Source organism: Atractosteus spatula, chromosome 3, assembly GCF_055471065.1.
Source record: "Atractosteus spatula isolate fAtrSpa1 chromosome 3, fAtrSpa1.hap1, whole genome shotgun sequence".
Taxonomy (NCBI): domain Eukaryota; kingdom Metazoa; phylum Chordata; class Actinopteri; order Semionotiformes; family Lepisosteidae; genus Atractosteus; species Atractosteus spatula.
In genome coordinates, this window is record NC_142708.1 from 22754838 (window position 1) to 22774627 (window position 19790).

Genomic DNA, 19790 nt, shown 5'->3' on the forward strand with positions numbered 1-19790 from the left:
TCTTCAGCATGTCCTTGAAAGACTGTCTGATAACAGCTTCCACTCATTTCAGGTTTAGCACTACATGTCAAGCTGCCAGTAAATCACCTCACTGTACCTTATTTTCTTTGTCAGTACAACCGATGCTGTTAGGTTTTTTTTATCTCAGAAAATTGTGAGAAAGTAAATCTGGAACATGAAGAAGGAATTGAAGAACCTATGATGGTCCCCCTATAATTAAATAATAAAGTTCACAAACTATTGTATTCAGGGGCAAATGAAAGCTGTGGTTAAATTACATAAATAGCATTTTTTTATTTTCAAATAATTGACCTTTTTCAGTGGACGTATTCTCCTGGGGGTTACTACTTAAATTTGTAATTGTAAAAATTAATGGTATTGTGTAAACGTAAACAAGCCACTTAGTGACTTTTAAGGAGAAAAAAGTTGTTTGTTCTTGAAAACAAAATATACACCTGTTGGCGGAACCATATTATTGAAAACCAAACGGTAAAGGGCAAAAGTGGCAGTGGTTAATTATTTTCTCGAGTTAGTCAATGCCTTATAATTGCACAATGAAATTAAACATTCAAGCACCCAACTGTCAGAGTGATTTAACCAGCAAAGGCAGTAGTCTGCAGCACAGATGTAGCTGAGCGATCACAATTCTCAGTCTTGATTGTGTCATTATCGGGGATGCAGGGATTCAATTTGTTTGATTTGGCCAGTATTGCCATGCCAGGCATTGTGAACTTGCAGCATTGTCAGTGATAGCCTAATGACTTCTCCAATAGAGAAATGTAACTTCACTTGTACAGTGTGAAGCAGCATGAGTGTGCAAGCCGTGTTAATTTAATGACCAATTTTTATTTAGTTATAGGCTTAGTCAAGTGACTGAAAGTCACATTTTAGTCACAGACTTTTCATTTAGTATAATAGTTTAGGATTTGATTAAAATCACTCTGGTTAATTTAAGCTTGTTTTGCATGTTGAAGTTGTTTGTCATGGTGTTTAATTTAACTATTTAATAAAATGTATGACTGTTTTAATTTAATTCATTTTTAGTCTAAATGAATTAAGTGAATTTAGGAACAAGAAAAGGTTTATTGCATGCTGAAAAGAGAAGAAAAGAAACAACATTTCGGCTGTGGATGAATTTCTTTCGGTGAATTTAGTTTATTTCTTTTTAGGTTTAGAATAATAAGGATAATTAAGTTTAGTTCTTTTTTAATTAACAATTAAGTGTAACAATTAAGTGTATAATGATAGGCTTATAATTGTGTTGCAACATTTTACTTACCACCTTAGGTAAGGAACAAGAGTATAAAAAAAGATGAGAAACCTTAACTGTAACTCTAAGAAAAAATATCACACAATGTGATTACATTTTATCAAAGAGCACACATCTTGGTTGCACACTGTAAAGTATATTGATCTCCAGAGAGGTCAAAGGTCAAATACAACAAATGATTGTGCAATAAAGGGTAAATCATAAATAATCATATTCAGAGACATAGTATGAGGATTTCCTAATACGAAAATCTTTTTTGGCACTGTTAATAATAATTCCTTACTTTTATATAAGGTTTGTAAAGTACTCAAAGTGATATTATTATTAATTTATCCAGCAGAGGCCCCTGCCAATACTGAATTTGCAATAACTATAGAGGAATTACTACATGACTAACTCAAAATAATTAAAATTGGACAGGCCAGTTGACTCTGTGCACAGTCTTCTAAAAAATAAAAAGAATCTACAGAGGATTATAGGATGTGATTTACCATCCACATAGGATGTGAGATCCACACCATCCGCTGTCGCAATAAAGCCCAATCCATCATTCAGGATCCCAACCACCCCAGCCATAAACTGTTCTCCCCCCTTCCCTCTGGCAAGCAGTACTGCACTGTTAATGCATGGACCACTAGACTCAAGAACAGCTTCTATCCCACAGCAGTACACAACAGCTAACTGCAGTGCCTTAATACACATCTGCACTACACACTTTTTACATAGTCTACCAATGTTTTTGGTCTCACTACTACATTTATTTATTTTTCTACAACATATTTATTGTTCCTGTTGTCTACATTGCGTGGTGTTGTCTGTTGTACGTCCCGAGAGATCAGCGTGATTAAGAATTCCAATGTACTTGTACATCTGGCAATAAACTACTCTGTTCTACTCTCTACTCTACTAAATACAGATTATGCTTGCTTAGTTTTCTAATTAAGTTGTTGTTTAATGTAATTGTGTAATTCCAGAATCCAGATTTTTTCCAGCTGAAAGCATGGGATACTACAAGAAAGTATTATTTGGTCTCTGTGGCTTTTCATTTTCAATGTTTTCTTAATCTAATTACAGTAGTACAGCACATTAATCACACTGTTATGTGATCACACTGTTAATCACACTCAATTAATTGAAATTGCCATTCAATTAACAGACATTAGTGGTTCATGACATGGGGTGTGAAAAAGATTGGCTGGAATTGAAGAATCGGTAACAAAACAAAAGACAACAGGAAAGAAAACAGCAATTGTCACACAGAAGTAGGCCTGCAGCACTATGCAATCCACACGCAGTCACAACTCCAGGATTATACCCATTACAGTCAGCATGCTCAAATAAAAATGCAAACCCATTTAGTCATTGTGGATTATTTCGTGAGCTCTTTATAATTGTTGACTAAAATTAAATAAATCATGTTGAAAATAAATATTATTATTGTTTTGTCAGAATTTTCGTCAATTAAATTATCTCAGTGTAAAGGTATAGGGAAAGACATCAAAATAACCGTAAGAACATAAAAAAAGGTTAGAAAAGAGAGGAGACCATCTGGCCCAGTTGACCCATTTGGCGATGGTAGTAGTAGTTTGATCCATTGATCCAAGCTTCTCATATTGCTGTTACTTGAAGGAAACCATGGTACCAGCTTCAATAAAAAGGTTGTTGAAGTTACCTTTGGATCACTAGATGCCCAGAGGAACTAAGAACACCTATAGCCTCTCAGCAACTAGAGGCTGTCAAAGAATCATTTAGGAAAGGTCAATAATAACATTACTATTCAGATGAAAAGCTATATTTGCCTATGGTGTACAGACATGGAAATTGATGAAAGTTAACTGCATTTAGGCATGTGCTTCAGCTGCATGAGCATGTTATAATAAGTTATCCCTTAATGGCTTCTTTGTTTTACAATAGATACAGTATCTTACAGCGATCTTAAAATTTTGTCATAAATATTCTGGTTAAAAGATGCTGCAAAGAGGTTTGACACTGTGTGTAAGTATCCTTTCTCTCTAAGAGTGTAGACAGCCTGACTGTCTAGTGTACTTTTCAGTCTGTAGCATGTGTGTGTTTTCCCTTACTTGTGTTCTCCACATGTCAAGAGGGAGAGACTGCCTGCATGATAATCTCACCCAGTATGAAGAGTGTTTTTCCCTACCTTATGTTTTGTAAATACAGCGAGACTGGTGGAAAATTCACTTCATCTAATAGTTTCCACTTCTGAATTTAGTATAACCATCAACTGAAAGAATCATTGGCAACCATCTGAAATATGAAAGATTTCAATATACAGTAGGCACTACAGGACTCACAGTGTGTGAAATAGTTCTGACGAGTGTAGATTCCTGGAGGAAAATTATGTACTGTCCTCATGCCCCATAAAAAAATATGTAAGCCAGGTAGCTAAAATGATGAACAATTGACAATTCCAAATTAGGAGGGACTAAAAAGAAAAATAAATGGTTATTCCAAAATTTCTAACTTTTAGTGAGTTGTCAGTCAGAATATGATATACTATACATGCCCTCTGTAAGTGAAAATAGGATAGATATTTTGTCTTAGAACGTGAATTTTTCCAATTTTTCATTTACAATTACTGAACATAGCAACAGTACTTAACAACTGAGAAAAAATGAATTTTTGAAACCACGTTACAGAAATCTTAATGGTAGTGATTATATACAGTACAGTATGTCACTATAGAATATCCCCAAACACAAAAGCTGTGCAACTTTAAAACTTTTGTGGAATTGTGGAATTGTGGAATTTTAAGTTTTGTGATCTACAGGTTATCTGTGTTATGTGAGAAATAAATTCTCCAACAGTTTTGACCAAATTTATACCACAGTGTCTCACAAACTGCTGTGTAGTTTTATGCTATGGACAGTGAAATGTTTGTAGCCCAAGTCCACATTAGGACGAGGGATAATTTGTTCCTATCTGCAATTTTACAGTATATTTAAGATACTTTTGGCTGCTTGTGTTCTATATTGCACTGTTCAGTAACTGTATCTCAAAACTGTCAGATCAAAACTTTTGAGTATAACTGTTCTAATGGGTAAACACTCTTAATTAATTTTATTATTTAAAGTGCACTTACTGTAGTATAACTGCGGTGAACATTCAAGTGTTCTTCTAACCCTAACTCTACACAGGCCTTAAATGCATGCAAATTTAAATATATTTTTTACTGTGTTGACAATGCGATTGAACAGATACCTAAAGGTGATAGATTATTGAAGAAGATGAACTTCCAAGAGTTTATATCAACAGTTTTGACTGTTTTACAGTCATATTTTTTTTATTTGAGGAACATTTCAAATCTGGTGACTAGAAGACATTAGAGACTGACTGCAGAAATACGCAGTTGAAATCCCAGCTAGGGTTAGGGTTAGCACTCCCACACTACGTAGACATTTTTTACGTTCAGTGCCGGATTTTGGGGTCCAAATCCACTTTAGGATGAGTCATAATTTGCTCCTATCAGCAGTTTTATATTTTAAAGACTTTTTGCTGCTTGTGTTGTATATTGCACTGTTCAGTAATTGTTTCCCAAAACTTAGTCAGATCAAATGTTATAAGAAAACCTGTTCTAATGGTTAGGTACCCTTAATTTTGTCATTTAAAGTGCAACTAGAAACATAACTGCAGTCAGCGTTCAAGTGTTCTTGTAACCTTAACCCTACACAGATGTTAAATGCCATTTTTACTGTGTTTACAATCCGAATGAACATTTACCTAAAGAAGATACATTATTAAAGAAGATGAACGTCCAAGAGTTTATAGCAACAGTTTTCACTGTTTTAGAGTCATATTTCTTGATTTGAGGAACATTTTAAATTTCTGCCGCATTTCTGCTGTTGGTCTCTGATGACTGGAGACACCAGAAAGGCAGCAGAAATGCTCATTTGAAATCCCAGCTAGGTTTAGGGTTAGCACTAACACACTGTGTAGACGTTTTTTACGCTCAGTGCCGGATTTTGGGGCAAGGCCTGCTTTAGACTGAGTGATACTTTGCTCCTATCTGCAATTTTATATTGTGGATAATTTTGGCTGCTTGTCTTGTATATTGCACCATTGATCAACTGTGTCCCAGAACTGAGTCAGACTAAAAGTTTGAAGAAAAATGCAATTTAAGGTATAACATTCAACGTTCAAGGATTCTTGAAGGCCTGATTGAACATTTGCATTAATAAAGATACATTATTGAATGAAGAATATAGATGAATTGAGAATAGTTTTTATTAATGGAATTGATTATTTTTGGCTCATGTTTTTTGCAATGAGGAACATCTTCAAATATGATGAATGGAAGGCTTCAGAGAACAATTGCAGAACTGCTCAGTTTAAACTCTAGCTAGGGTTAGGGTTAGCATTCCCATAGTACATAAACATTTTTGATGGGTGTGTTCTGGGGCTCAAGTGAACTTGCACTGGGTCCACTCTCTCAATTTTTTTCCATTTTTCAGTGGAACCAGAAGTTTAAACGGAGTCACACTTGGATGGTTATTGTAACCTAAACACTATAAACAGGCAAGCTACAGGCAAAGGAAGATGCCTGTAGCATCTTCCCTGGATGGGACGCCAGTCCAGCGCTGGACACAAATGGACACGATCACACAATCACACCAGAGCCAATTTACAGAAGCAAATTAACATACAGTACCAGTAATAATTTCAGTAATAATTAATAAAATAATTTCATTCTTATTATGAATGGTCTGAATACAAAGTTGTTTTCTTATTTTGTAAAAAATAGTAGTGTTGGTTTATTATGCATAGCTGATTTTACCAATACTGGCTACCTGTATGACAACATTCTAACAATAAGGTACTTTTATAAATAAATTAATAAAAGTATCACACTGGCAAAAATTTGTGAAGATGAAAAGACAGGACAAAAGCTCTAAACAAAGACACTGAACACCTTAACTGACCTACTGTAGATAAAAAAGAACTTATAGCAGTCTTACAAGACATGGGCTATCAGATTCCTCTTCTTTTTTTCTGAAACATAAATAATTACAGCAACCTATCAAGGAGCCGAAGACAAGATACTGTACAAAATATTGGATTCTCTATTGAGTAGAATTAAGGTATGCAATGTCTTGGTAATATGGGAGCTCTGCTTTAGGAAGTCTTTTGAAGCAGATCTTAAGTGAGAATCAAGGAATATACTCATGCCATAAAACTTCGGAATTATTTAAATAAATTCTGTCAGAACAGGTATATGGGGTTAGTAATTCATATTAAAGACAATGCTAGCCAATACTGTGATTCTTCTGATGGCATCTTCCATGCAAGCCAATGGTAAACTATCTAATACCTGTATTATGACTCCAAGCAAAGACAAAATTATATGATTTAGAATTTAACTTTGTCTAAACAAATTTATTTTGATAGATGCAGTTTCATACCTTCCTTCACACAATTTCACATATGTAATTAAATTTGCTTCAAACTTACAGTTGTCTGTAAAACGATAAAAAGTAAAATAAAACTTCAGTTAATTAGGCACAGTTAATGAGCAACAAACATAGCTTGATTTGTTGGATAAAGTGATCTTTCAAGCTTTCAGATGTAGCCTAAATTCCAAATTAATTGCTTTTCCAAATCTAATTACAACATTAATCAAGACCCAGGAGATATTTCTCAACACTTACAAATTAAAAAGTGTTCCAGGCATAACTTGGTGTCAATTCTGCTGTCATTTTCTGTTATGAAATTCCATTTGATTTATTTAACATTCATTATATAATAATAATAATAATAGCATTTTAGCAAAAAAGTCTATTTTAACATAGACTTTTAATACAGTCATTTTTATTAGATATAAGAATTCATAGCAAAGTCTTACCTTCTGGTTAAGGTATCTTTTTTGCTGTTCAGTGTTCTTTGACATGATACAAATATCTAACCTACTGTAAATATCGTATAGTTCAAATCAAAGTCTTTATGCATACTTTTAATATCTATGATTTTCCCATTAAGCTATTGAATCATTTGAAAGAATAACATCCTTTCCAGATCTTACAAGGGCTTTCTTCATTTCACTTCTAAATCTTTAACTGTTTTTAACTGCAGAGAATTCCCCACATATCTGAGCATGTACGACTATGTCAGGAGGTGTACAGTATTTCTGCTATAGCTGAAGACTGTTCATGCTAGCACTAAATGGGTGGGCAGGTACCATACAGTGCTGAAGATAGTTCAAGTGATAATTATGAATAAATTTATTAAAATACATTTTGAAATAACTATAACATTTTATGCTGCAAATGCCATTTAAAACAACTTCAAAAGTTGTTACCTTTCTAAGAGTTACCCACATTTATACTCAAAATTATTGATATTTGGAACAAGATACTTATACTGTAAGTTATACCTGCAAAAGTACGTAATAGTTTTGACCATCGGTGAAAGCACATCAGTATTATAAAAACAGCTTTTTATTATTGTAACTGACTGGTAGACTATGATTCAGTTTCTTGCACATCGTGGGCAAAGCCTTTTGTACTTCTACTCCCCGTTATAAGATGCTGAATTTATAACATGTAAATGGCATGTCTTGTTTAAAAATATGCTTGTTTTAAACACTAAAGTGAACACTGTCAGCGTGCCATAAATACCTTTTAAAAGTAAAAAATATTCTGACTGTAGCCCTTTTTGTGTTTTTCAGCACAATATGAAATATTTTACAAACATGATTGAAGTGTCTTTATTAAAGTATAATATGAAAGGACATAACCACAAGAACAAAAGAATAATTACAAATGAGAAAAGGCCATTTCACCAATAGATCTGATTATCTCATACAATATTTTCAAAGATTACAAGGATTTATTTCATTGCCCATTTACATCTATTCATCTACTCTACAGTGTTTGGAGCACTTTAGAGAATAGAACAAACAAAACATAAAATAAAAATAAAAATAACAACTGAACAAACATAAAGACAAAGATAAAAACTGTGAAAAAAGGGATAAAAATTAAAGGCTAAATAATATCCTGACTAACCAGGTAACTCTAGTCTAGATTAAAAATCAGTAGAAGAGTTTACATTTCTCAGACTGGCAAGGAGTGACTTCCAGAGCTGAGTAACAAGGTGGTTGAAAGTACCTGCATCGCTTTTGCTTATAAGGAGGTACGACTATAAGAGGTGCCTCAGCAGAGAGTAAAACCCTGCTTGGTACATGATACATACGGTGTAATGAGAGATGCTAATTATTGCAAGTATTTAGTACTTTTGCCTGCATTCCAGCTGTCAATCATTGACACAGAAGCGGTAATCAATCAGATTCTTATCAGTGGTCATTGTTTTATAACTGAAGGCCACTTTAAAGTTTTTTTTCAATGCCTACCAGCAGGAAAGGCTGTCTAGCAGTGTCTAGAAGCTTTTTATAGCACTTGCAATAGTTTTTTCCCTATGTTTCTTGGCTTTCCAGTAATTTTTATCAATTTTATGGGGTGGCAAAAAATTTAATTCCAGGTCCAGTCTTCAAACAATTATGTCGATTTTTTCAAAAAATGTGACCTTTGAAGACCAAAAAAATAGTTTTCGCCTGCTGTTGTTTTTTTTGCATATCTTTGTCTGCTGAGTGGACATATTAACAGATAAAAGGAAGTTGACTGTTCACACTCAAAGCCAAGGGGGTTAGCTTCAATTTAAGACCTGCACCAGGCTTCTGCTGTGTTCTGCTGCAGAGATATAACAAAATATTTAAGGGGAGAGAATTCCAGGTGGAAATTGTCTCTGGATGTAGGAGGTACTATGTTTGATCTTCTCAACACAGGTTACTAGCTTTCTGTCTAAAATATTGATAAATATTTTAATCTTTCTGTTTCTTAGCTCTAACAAGGACACTGGAATGCAAGAGCCTGAAAGCAAAGTAGATCCCTCTCTGTGGTTCATAGAGGAAATGGGAATGTTTTAACATGTGAAGAATCACAAGACTTCTGACCATACTAAAATTGGGAGCACTGATGCATCATTGAGGATAGTTGCACAGTCAACTATGAAAGATCAGCTATGTATTTTTATAGGCTGTGTTGGATGATGAATAGGAAGTCATATGATGCAATATTAAACAGATAAAGATAACAGATTTCTTTACTATAACTGGCCCGACAGCAGAAAGAGACATTTATCAGTTATGGTTATCATTATAATTTATTGAACATTTTTATTTAAAAAAAAATCTTTTTCAAGCACTTGAAATTGAAAGATTTGTGCATACCTGTTCTAAATCCCAAATGTACTGTAATTCTCTTACTTATTTTATAAGTGTATAAAAGACATTCAACATTGGCTGATATTGAATATACAGTATGAATTGGCTTAAGACTAGAGCTGGTTACAGCTGTGAGAGGGATGTGTCAGCACCCTAGCACAAGTGACTGGAGAGTAGCAGAACACGCAAGGACACCCGACTGACTGAGGGCTAGGATGCTCCAGGAGAAAGGGAAAGTGAAAACAGAAAGGTGATGATGGAATAATTGATTACTGACCGGCGGGGCTTAACCAGCCCAGGCCAGACAGTAATGGGAAGGAAAAAGGGAAAAACAGAACTGGCTGGTGGAGCAGGTAAGCAAGAAAAGAAGCCAAGTGAATTGCAACATTCTGGGAGATGCCGGCTGTCTGCATCCCTGGCAACTAAAGAGAGAGGATGACAAAGCAAAGTGCAGCCACAAATTAGACTGCTCATTTCAGCCTGCTGACTGGAATTTGGTACCCTTGGTTCTAAGATGGAACTGGCTATTGAGCCAGAGGTGCAGGCTGGCAAACCCACTAGCCGAATCGCAGGACAGGAAAAGAAGTCTCCGAAGAGCTCAGCTGGGCTTTGCTCTAGGGACTGAGAGGAGCGGTCATCGAGCTGACGCTGCAGGAAACCCACACAGTGTGTCCCACACAGTGGTCCAATCAGAGGGCTCAGGAATGGGTGATTCAAGGTGCACGCCCTTATGAGGGGTCTCCTCTGAGACCAGGCCAGGCGCTCGCTGTCAGCACGATCTCCCAGGTTCACTCTCTGATGGAGGTGCGAATAGAATTGGATACCCAGGCATCCTCTGGATCAACTGGGGGAAACATCTGTGAAAGACTGTAGGAAAGGACCCGTCCTAAGATCCCTCTCAGCTCTCAGAGCCCTGAGTCAGCACAGCTGCAGAGAGCAGTCCCAGTAAGAGCCCAGGGAAAAGAATCCTCAGGGAGATCAGGCTAACAGGGAAATGCTCTCCAGACAGAGTGGAAGCAGGATGCCTGGCTCCTCAGGTAGGAATAGAAGGCTCTGCTTGGACACTAAATGGAGACTAGGGTAAAAAGGAGAAAAAGATAAGAATCCAAATACCCCAAGAGACAGGAGGGCGAGGAATAGAAAAGAGCCCTGAACCAAGAGAAGAAGCCGTACAAAGGAGGAGCCAGAAGGGAAGAGGACAGAGAAAAGAAAAAGTGCAAGAGACAGGACTCTATGAACCAAAATTGGGCCCCTGGACAAAGAGGTGAGGGGACTGCATGGACAGAGCCCTGGGCTCCTGGACAACAGAAGCTGTCTCCTGGATGCAGGACAGAACCGCTGGAGGAGGCCAGCAGGGAAGAGTCCAGGATTCCCAGGGCAGAGGCCAGGAGAAACCAAGCAGTCAGAACTAGGACTGAAGTGCAGGGCTGCACTAGGAGAGCCCCAGGGTCCTGGATGGCAGAAGCTGCATCCTTGATATGGGACGGAACCATAAAGATGGGAGGCCAGCAGACAATTCCAGGGTTCCCAGGGTGGAGGTCTAGGGTTGCTGGAACAGAGGTTACAGTGCTGAGAGAATGGAGTAATCTGGATCAGAGACTAAGCAGACTGCCTCAGTGGTGAGAGGTGGCTGGTCAGCATACAGCCTGGGGATTTCAACCCTGGTGAATAAGCCTGTCAACACAATTGGGCAGCCTTGACTACGGAACAGAATCCTGTGCCGAGATTCCATGAAAAAAATTAGAACACTCGGGTACCTCGGACTTGCATCAGAATCCAGATGCCGATCCCTGAGGAAGAAGGGGAATTTAACTTCAGAGAGGAATCCTGGCGTCGTGAACAAAAGACAGGGGTGTAGACGAGCTTTGGAATCCAGGGTGAGACGACCACCCAGAGAGGCCACCGAAGCATCTGCCCAATGAAACAGAGAACAGACAAGAATAGACAGGATGGGAAAAAAATAAAAATGGAATGAAGAAAAGAATAATGACGGACCACCTTTGTAGTGGGGCTCCGGCTTAAAATAGAGAAATTGAGTAATTAAGAAGGGAATGGAATAATTGGTACTTAAAGGTAGATCAACTGTAGGGAATTCGGTTAATGCAGCAAGCCCTGGAAAACTGTGAGCCTTAGTGAGAATATGATGGTTTCCCAGGGCAACCGCTACTTGAGACACACCATATGGGCGTGATCATGACAGCTTAAATGTATAAAATGTTTTTTTAAGGGTCTATACATATTGATGGCTTTTTATTTCCACATAATTTATATTTCAGCTACAGTTTTTAGATTTCATATTTATTTGATAATTATCTCCTAATAGAATGATGAAACAGATTGCTGAAGTAACCCTTGTATAAAAAGCTGTATCTCTCGTATCATTTCCAGAAATAATGAATGCCATTTATCTACAGTAAATCAGAATTGAAAATTGTTATCAGTACCACATGGCACATTTAACAAGCTCATTGGAATGCACCCCACTGAGTTAATATTAAACTATGGCAAAGGGTCATCTCCATGGAAAGTTAATATGAAAACCTGTCCTTCCTGTACAAAATTTAAAATCATGAGCACAGTAAATCTAAATTAGAAAGTAACAATTTAATTATCATAACATTGATACTCTTGTGTTTTTCCTGTAAATTTCTATAATACACATTCTTTTACTTTTTGATTGTATGTATATAATCATTTTCTTATGATATTCTGTGTTTCTTGTCTGTATTTCTACTCGACTTAGCAATTATGTTTTCTAGCATAGCAGAATTTGAAAATACAAAACATAGACAGACTAATTCTCTGAAGCCCATCAGGAGGTATTGTGAACTGGTCTGTGCAACACTGACACACTTCCAAATCTCATTCCCTTTTGTTCAGTCTTGACAAATATCTTCAGAACCAGACTTTAGCACAACAGATAGAAAGGAGAAGCTAAAACACAGGAAACCAATTAGATATTATTTAAGGGCTCAGCCATGGGGTTGCTGAACAGGATTGATTATGGTTCTTTTTCCTGCCATTACTTTCAATTCAGTACTTTGATTAAACCATAACTAAAATTAAGTTGAGGCCTCTTTGGAATTAGTTTTCTTTACTGGTTTAACTCGCACGTCTGAGAGAATAATAATTTGATTGTATGGACAAGGCTATCCAGCAGGACATAAGAAAATCTAAAGGAGCCGCTGCAAAGGTGTAATACACATTTAGAATCATGATGTATAAACATAGGGAAGTGGAACTGGGAAGAGTCATCTAAGAGCTGCGTTGCTTCTGGAGCTTGCCTCAACATAGATTTTCTCCCAAAAACCGTAACAACACAGATTATTGCAAAATACCATTGAAGAATCCAAAATATAGACTTGGAGGCCATGTGGCTTCAAGTCCATTTTCCTGTAGGCAGGTATTCACGGTACTGCGCAGGTAGACTGGGGCTGCAGGAGGAAAAGGATGGGGAAATATGTCCGGGGGCTTTACTGTACTGGGTAGGACATCAGTGGAAAGGAGACGGATAGGTGTCCCATTCTGCCTAGGTCAGACACCCAAAGGAACTGGAACTGCATTGTAGGTTATCGGTGCAATGCAAGCTGTGAATGAGGAATGGGAAGAGAAGATAGAAAAAAGGAAAAGAAAACAGGCCAGACAGGGCTTGAGGAATAGGAGAGTGAAGGAAGGACAGAAAGGGTGAGGATGGGAAGCTGGACAGGGGTGGCCCCAGGGATTGTGTTTGGTCTGGAGATTCATGGAGATCCATGGGAGACATTGTCAGGATGGACTGAAGGTGAAGGGAGGATGGCTTGTGACCCTGACAAGTGGGTTGTTTTCCAAGTGGAAAATTAAGACTGATGTTGTCTGATGCGGATTCAAAAAAGGGATAAATTGATGCCTGAAAAAGGGGAAGATTGAGGCCAGTGTAACAAGGTCAGTTGTTGGGAGACTTGAGAGAAGATCAAGGAATTTTCAAAATTGTTGTTCTCTGTAATTAAACGTGATAGAGTTTTAAAAGTTTTTAGGCTTTGTCATGCCATTGTAATAATCAGATCTGGGGCTTTTGTCCAAGTCTGGACTTCATGTCATAAAAAATAAGGATACGAATTGTCATAAAACAGCAAACATTATTAAAAAATATAATCTTTTGATTTAGGACAAACTAAATTGAGAACACAAATCAATACAAGCAAGAATTACAAATTTAAACTTAACCAAGAACAAAAAATATTGAAGAATGAAAACTGAATCACACGTAACATAAGAACATAAAATGGTTTCATATGAAATGGTACCACCTGGCCCATCTAGCCGTTTTATACAACAAAACAAACAATCATCCTTTATTGGCCCTATATGATGTTTTCACAAAAAGATTCCTGGATTGCTTTTAACATGTTATTTTGAATTGAACAGTCCTTGCCTTTCTATGACAGTGAAGACAGCTGGCCTTAAACAAAAGAAAACTGTCTCTTTTGGTCTTCCTGGTTTTTCAATGACATAGCAATCCAAAGTTTTGTCTAAGGCACTAATCTAGGAAAGATGAATTTACAACAATAGAATGCTAATTCCTTGTTTTTCGTTTTGTTGGCATAACATTTTAGCAAAAACAAACTTCATTCCCAGACAGGACCCAATGAAACTCTAACATAAGGCTGAAACCTTAAACATGTTAGGGCCACTTTTGAAAAACAAAATCTGCCACTTCAAAGCAGTAGCTGCCTTAAAAAGACTTAAGGTGGTGGAAATGAATTAATGACTATTGAATGAAAGAAAATTCCCATGAAGCCAGCCTAATGGCTAAGAGTTAGTCTGTAAATGTAGATTGGTCACCTAATTTAGTTGATAAAAAACATCCCAGCAACATTTTCTCTGAATATGTTTGACAGATTGGAACTCATTTTAGTATACTGGACATAGACAAGGGCACATTACCTCTCAAGACTACATTAAAAACATGAACATAAATCAATCCCAAATCAGGTACTGTATGTAGTATGCATTTATTTGCATATCTTTCAACATGTATTAGAATGTTGTAGGTCATGAATCATTACAGAGAAATAAAAAAAACAGTCCACAAATAAATTAAGAGGACAAGTCCCATTATTTAAAAAAATGATTGACAAAAAAGTGATGTGTCACATTGGCCACAGATGATTGCTACATCAGGTGGTACTGTATATTAATTATGACGTTATTTGACTGACTCTTTTATCTGAAAGCAACTTTATACAACAGAATATGTTACTGGAGAATAGTTAGTGAAGTACCTTAAGAGTATAACAGCAATACAGGCCTTATTTCCAGAGGTTTAAGTGCTGTTCCACTGTGCTAACCCAATATGAAAAATCTATTTACAGTAAAACAAGGATATGAAACAACACAAATGAAAAAAAATATAAGAGAACAAGGCAATAAAATTAGCCTTGCCTTTATTTACCACTTTTGTCTAAAGTGTCAAATGTTTAGGACTAAGGGGAATGTTTTTGGTGAAATTCCTTTCCTCAAAATGTACTTTACATATTCTTAAAGAAAATAAAGATCTATTGTCTTTTTAATTTCTATGGTGATCTACTAAAGAACAGAACTATAATAAACGTTAACCCAAGCAACAGTAGTGATATGTGTGTTTTTAATAACCATATTTCTTTTTGTCAGGAATGCAAACTGTAAATTCTGCCTCATTTACCAAGACTATTATTCATAAGCTTTTGATTGAATAGATCCTTATCTAAATTGTTCCTTGTCATTTTTAGATTTAAAATTGACTTTACAATCATTGCATAATTAAAATGGCATATGAGAACACAAGTGGCTATTCATGCAACTAAACAATGCACATAATAAAAAAGACATTAGGAGGACAAAGACATGGGGAGAAATGAATACAAACGCCATTAAAAAAAATTAACCCAAGACCCCAATAAGTTCCAGCATGCTTCTTTGCATCTATTTGCATATGGGCAGTACTTCTCAGTAGGCTTGCCATTCACCTCTCACAGCATGGTGTCCCATTATGCCCACTCTACAGCAAGTGCTCCTATTTATTCAATACCTATTTTCCTTGAACAGCTTTTACAAAGAGGGCTTTGAGGACAAAGCACACATTTGTGAGAAGGTAAGGCTACAATTAGATTAGCACAAAAACAATCCATATATTTAAAAACCAAAAATGCAGAATTATAACTTTCTAACTATATTGTACATACATTTACTCAAAGCAATACTATTCTAACCTTTGTTATTGCAATTTAATGTTGATGTTGCACAAAAGAGAAGAAAACTGAGCATAGATAATCTTTACCTATTTACCGGATTTACTAATTAGAGCATTTCAGGAGCATTTGAATGATGCAATTAACTTTCTTTTCTGGTTCAAGGAACCTACCCTGGAGTATCAGTGCAGCAGCAGCAGGCGAAGAACTGGGAGAGGATGGTAAATTAGGCCAATAAAGATATGATTAAAATCATAAAGTGCTGAGATGAATTGAGTTGGAACATTTTAGTATGTCTTAAAGGACAAACTAAGTCAAATATAACTTCCTGTGTAACTCCAAATTAGATACTACATTTGACTGACAGCATTACAATTCTGAAATGTTAATTTAATTGACATCTAATTGATATGGAAGAAGTGATTCTTCTGTATACGAGTCCCCAATCCTTTGGGAATTTTACAGGAATTCAGGAGTCCTTTCTTTTATTTTGTCCTTACTGTGGGGTTCCTGTTGGACTGCCTAATGGAAGTGTTAATTTGAGACAAAATCATAGAGATAGAGACAAAGTCTGTCCTCATTCCTTAAGATCTCTAAATTACTGTAGAAAGCAAGTTTATTTGGTTTGAGTGGAGCAGCAATATTTGCTGTGTCTTCTTTGGCAGCTCTTCTAACAGTACATCACAGTTTAGGTGAGAAATTTGGGGAAAAAACATCTTTCCACATTCTTGTGTCAATCAATCAATCAAGGTTTATTTATCAATGCATGAACAGTACATCATACAGTGGTGTTATCGGCAATGAAATGCTTTGTCTGCGAGCTCGTTAAGAGGGATAGAAGAGTAGAAGGACAGGAATTTATAGGGATTAGATTAAGATTAGGATGCGGTGGCTCTGTGGCTAGGGATCTATGCCTGTGGCTGGAAGGTTGCCAGTTCAAATCCCACGGCTGGTAGAGGTATCCTACTCTGTTGGGCCCCTGAGTAAGGCCCTTAACCCCAACCGCTCCAGGGGTGCCATATAAATGGCTGACCCTATGCTCTGATCCCAAGCTTCTCTCTCCATGTCTGTACTGTGTGCCTGTGTGTCTCATCGAGAGCAAGATGGGGTATGTGAAAAGACAAATTCCTAATGCAAGAAATTGTATATGGCTAATAAAATGATCTTGTTTAAAAAAATACACAATCTACCAAATTTACAGATTGTATGAAAGTATCACAAGGATAGGAGGTATTTAGCATTCTTCGTATGTGTCCTGAGAGTGCAAAGTGACAGAAGGGAGCCGGTGCACCCTGTCAGTTTAAGTAGGTTGCCTATTCGCCAGCGGCCATTTGGGTAGCAGTCTTACTGCCTGGGGGAAGAAGCTGTTACGAAACCTGGGGGTCTTGGTCTGTATACTTCAGTATCATTTTCCGGATGGTAGTAGAGAGAACAAGTTGTGGTTTGGGTGACTGGGTTCCCCAAGGATAGACCTGGCCTTCTTGAGGCATCTAACAGAGTAGATACTGTATCCTCGATGTTTTGTAGCACAGTGTTTTGTGCCAGTTTCACCACCCTCTGGAGCAGTTACCATACCAGGCAGTGATGCAGCCGGTTAGGATGCTTTCAGTGGTGCACCTGTAAAAATGTGTTAGGATGTATGATGGCATGCTGAACTTCTTTAGTCTGCGGAGAAAGAATAGGCACTACCGTGCTGTCTTGGCTATGAGGTTGGTGTGGTGGGTCCAGGTTAGATCGTCTGTGATGTTGACATCTAGGAATTTGAAACTGTTGACTTTCTCCACTGCTGACCCGCTGATGTGAATGGGTGCATGGTCTGTTCCTCGATGCTTCCTGTAGTACAGAGTCAACTCTTTAGTTTTGCTGCTGTTCAGAGAAAGGTTGTTGTCCTGACACCATGCTGTCAGCGTTTCTACCTCCTCCCTGTACACGGACTCATCACCATTCACGATCAAGCTGATGATCGTTGTATCATCCACAAACTTGATGATCGAGTTTGTTTTGTTTCCTGGCGACGCAGTCGTGGGTGAATAGGGAGTAGAGGAGAGGGCTGAGTCGCAGCCCTGGGGTGCGCAAATGTTCAGAGTCAGGGTGGAGGATGTATTTGTTCCTACTCTCACCACCTGTGGCCAGCCCGTCAGAAGGTCCAGGATCCAATTGCAGAGAGGTGAGCATAGTCCTAGGTCTTGGAGCTTGGTGATAAGCTTTGAGGGTACGATGATGTTGAATGTTGAGCAGTAATCAACAAACAACATTCTCACATACGTTTCTTTCTTGTCTAGGTGTGAGAGGATAGTGTCTAGAGCAGTGGTGATGGCGTCCCCAGTTGATCTGTTTTGTGGGTATGCAAATTGCAGTGGGTTCAGTGTCAGGCAGTAAAGAGGTGATGTGTACTTTGATCAGCGGCTCGAAGCATTTCATGATGATGGATGTGAGTGCAACAGAGCAGTAGTCATTTAGGCAGTTGACTCCTGTTTTCTTGGGGATCAGGACGATGGAGTTTTTCTTGAAGCAAGAGGGATCTGTGCATTGAGTGAGGAAGAGATTAAATATGTCCGTGAAGATGTCCGCTAGTTGATCTGCGCAGGCCTTCAGGACACGACCAGGGATAGCTTGTCCTTGTCCGGTTTGCATTCATTTCAACCGAGTTATGTTCTTCCATCTGTCCAAGTTCTTAATATTCGTTGAAGTTCCTCCACCAAAAGATCAGTCATCTAAAAAAAAATCATTACTCTTTCTATCTCTCCACCTTGTGTGATGTTCCTTGCAACCTCCATTACTCTCCTGCTAGACACTTTAAGCCTAGACGTTTATTTTGTATTCACATAAATATTGACTGCTGGCTGATTTTTTTAGATAAATGACAAAGTTAATTTTTTTTAATGTTATTTGTCAAATTATGTTAGTTATATCTACTATTAGAACTTGGTGGGTACTAGTTGAAGGTCAAATATGTCTAAAAATGTTAAACCATAAAATCTTAAGGGGGTGTACTTACTTTTTCATCACACTGTGTCTATTTTTATTGAGACCTGTCTATTTAAAAGCCCTGTTATGGCACCCCAGTCCTGGTATTTCACAACCAAAAATAATAATATTGCAGGTTGTGGGGAAAAATCTAATATATTCTTCCAGGATGTAAAAAGCTTTTCTTAAATAAGTTATAATAACTACATATACAGTAATAACTATATATAACTATAATAACTACAATAGCTGACTTAAGCTCTAACTGTAGCATATTGTATTGTTATTGCAATTGCAGTCACTCACAAGAAGTGGCCACAACAATCATGCAGCATTTTTTTGTAAGTCACTTTCAAATCTTTAATCTATAAACCCTTTCATCCAATTAAAGTGAGTGCTATAGATAAATCAAGCACTCCAAAAACACACAAAAGCACAGGTTCTGCAGAATCATTATTTCCACCACTCTAACACATACAATGACAACTGTAAAAATAAACAGATGTTTCATTTACAGTGCTGTAGATTGTGCACTTGAGCTAAAGAAATAGTAGTACTGGTGCTGGTAAATCAAAGAGATAAACAAGACACAAATCTTATTTCATGATTGATTTAGTGAGTTTTTGTTACTGCTTAGACCATGTTTCTCTCAATAACACAAATCCCACTCAGCTACCAGTCTTGAAATTTGCAAAGGTGAGGTAAAAAGAGCCACACGTTTAAACATAAAAAACCATGAAGAGAGTAAGGACAAAACAGCACATAATATATCAATTTCATAGAGAGAAGAGGAGGTGTCATCAACACTGTCAAAAGCAAAGGAATGAAAGGACCTACTTTATACAATTACAGATGCAGCCATTCAAAATGGGTGGGGTATTTCGCGGCATACCCCAGTGGGCGTGTCGCGGTATCACACGGTATCACGTGGTATCACGCAGTATCTCGCGGTTAATCGCGTCATTTGACGTCATGCCGGAAACTATCCGGCGTCACCTTGTAAAACCGCCAGGGGGAGCTTAACCTCTCATGTACAGCATTTGAGCTTTTAATTTTGAACTGTGTATTACAGCATGTTAATCATCAGTCATTAAAATGTTGGTATATTTTATGA